Raw genomic sequence first — 2,947 nt, forward strand, 5'->3', positions numbered from 1 at the left:
GTTAGTACCCTCAGGTTACAAGCGGGGGTTTTCAATACCAGGGTCTGAGGCAGGAGGAAGACATAAGGGGACACAGAGGGGGAGGGTCCTGAGGGCAGAGAGCCCAGAACAGATCCCCTGGAGAGAGCCGAGCTGGCTGCTGGGAATATAATGACGGACATTTCAATTTGAAGTCTGGTTTTTTTCCCTTCCTCTGCTGCAGTCACCTTCCTTTACCCCCTAGCTATTTGTCAGAGATCCTTACATAATTGTTTAAGTGGTGAGTCAGGAATGAAGAAAAAGGACCCACATCCCAGATGCCAGGTGGTGGCCAGCTGCAAGGTGAACAGGGAACCCGAGATAGGCTTCCTTCGCTCCAAGACTTCCACCGCAGAAGTGACCTTGAGGGGAAGTGGAGGTGGGTGGTGCGGGGTGGGCATTGAGCTATCTGAGTTGGACACAAGTGGAGAGGAGGAGTTGGGGACCCTCCTCCTCAGAGGTCCAGGCCTGGGGGTGCAGCTGGCAAGATGGGCCCCAAGGCAGGCCCTGCAACTCCCCTGTGCCTTGAATGTTTTGCCTGGAGCTGTTGTACTGGCCACACATGCTGTACCACATCTGAATACCAGCACAGTCAAATATGGACAGAGGAGCCTGGTGGCTACAGTCCAAAGTGTCGCAAAGAGTCAGACACAACAAGTGACTAAGAACATCAAACATGAGTGAAAGGGGAAAAGGGAGACATGAATGACATGGCTTGAGCTTGACGAACACAGGGTTCTTTTTGATACAATTTAGGGATGATTGTTTCCCCACTCCAGTACTCTTGCCTGGAAAATCCCATGGACGGAGGAGCCTGGTAGGCTGCAGTCCATGGGGTCGCTAAGAGTCCGACACGACTGAGCGACGTCACTTTCACTTTTCACTTTCATGCATTGGAGAAGGAAATGGCGACCCACTCCAGTGTTCTTGCCTGGAGAATCCCAGGGACGGGGGAGCCTGGTGGGCTGCCATCTATGGGGTTGCACAGAGTCGGACACAACTGAAGCGACTTGGCAGCAGCAGCAGCAGGGATGACTGTGTGTTTTCTTTGTGCATGCTACTCAGTCACTCAGTCACTCAGTCGTGTCCAGGTCTTTGCGACCTTAGGGACTGAAGCCCACCAGGCTCCTCTGTCCAGGCAAGCATGCTGGAGTGAGTTGCCATTTCTTCTTCCAGGGGATCTTCACAACCCAGGGATCAAACCCACATCTCCTGTGTCTCCTGCATTGGCAGGCAGATTCTTTATCATTTGAGCCACTTGGGAAGCCCATATTTTCTTCAGTGCTGCCTCGTTTGGCCTTAAAATACTTTCACTACTCAGGAATTAGGAGAATGCAACATAAATGTATTGGGCAACTAGACATAACACATTTTTCTGCAGGTTAAAGGAAAATGCACTTTATGCACTGTGCTCTGAAAACAAGGCATCTGTGGTCACACACTCTTGGAGAACCCAGGGTGGTAGTGAAAGCTGGATCTAAGCAGCGTCCACACCCCACATCTTCCCAGAGTCACAGGACCCTGCCTTTATTCCAGGCACAGAGCACCCAGCCCAAATAGCACTTCCCAGCCTCCCTGTGTGGCCTTCTAATTAAGCTCTGGTCAATGAAATGTAAATTCAGGGTCTGGGAGTGACTTGGGGTGGGTGTTTAAGAGTGGTGGGGTAGAGGGTGCTTTAAAGGAAGTGGCCTTAGCCAGGAGGGATATCAGCCCCTTCCGGCGGTCTGCCAGCCTGAGATGTCCATGTGATGACCGCACCTCCACCTCTCATTTTGTTCCATGAGGCAGTCATGAGGTGAGAAAGTGCCGGAGTAAACCAAAGGGAGGAGGGGCCTGGGTACTGCTACTTCATGCAACCTCTAGCCTAGCTCTGGATGACCACCGTCCAGTCTCACTTTACATAAGAATCCATTTTTGTTTTGGCTTACCCATTGTCATTTTGGATTTTCTGATGTAGTCAGTTGAATGTAATCATAACAGAAATGGCTTGCATAGAAGACTTCCTTCTGTAAGAGTCAGAGTGCATATTAGCCAATTCAAGACAAATGAGAAGCTTCACAATGAAGAAATCTATCTTACACAGAATTCTAGAGATGTCCCTTGAAGATTCCTGTCCCTTGGTTAATTTTTTTTAAGGACTCATTTATTTATTTATTTCTGGTTGTGCTGGTCTTCTTTGCTTTCTGTGGACTTTTCTCTAGTTGCAGCTAGCAGGGCCGACTCTCCGCTGCAGTGCGTAGGTTTCTCACTGCGGTGGCCTCTCTGGTTGCATGCACAGGCTTCTCACTGTAATGGCTTCCCTTGTTGCAGAGCACAGGCTTCAGCAGCTGCAGCACGCAGGCTCAGTGGTTGTGACCCCAGAGCTCCCATGAGCACAGATCTCATATGAAACTCATCTGAGATCTTCCTGGACCAGGGGTCAGATATGTGTGCCCTGCACTGACAGGCAGATTCCTCACCACTGAGCCACCAGGGAAGTCCTGTCCCTTGGTTAGTCAATTGAATTCTATTCTAGGCACTGCTGTGATAGGACTTTGCCGATGTAATTAAGGTCACTAATCATCTGGCTTGAAGATAGAAAGCCAGTCCCGGAACATTCAGGTGTGAGTTCCTAATCACAGACTGGGAAGCAGAAGAGCTGAGCAGTGAGAGGAAGTGGAAGAGGCAGGAGAAATATGGTAGATGAGGAAGTCAGCGTGGGAAGGATCCCACCATCTCAGCTGGCTGAGGGATGTAGGGTCCCACCTGTGGGGAGCAAAGAGCAGCCAATACAATCTGCCCAAGACTGACAGCTGGCTGGGAGTCGGGGGCCCCAGATTGAGGCCCCGCTGCCCTCTCCTCTCCATTTAGAAGCTGATGCTCCCCTGTAATGTGTGGTGAAAAGGCACCGCTCCACTGTCTTTCCAAGGGACTACTCCTTTTTTTTTTT

This window comes from Bison bison, unplaced genomic scaffold (assembly GCF_000754665.1).
Source record: "Bison bison bison isolate TAMUID 2011002044 unplaced genomic scaffold, Bison_UMD1.0 scf7180017864508, whole genome shotgun sequence".
In the NCBI taxonomy this organism is placed as follows: domain Eukaryota; kingdom Metazoa; phylum Chordata; class Mammalia; order Artiodactyla; family Bovidae; genus Bison; species Bison bison.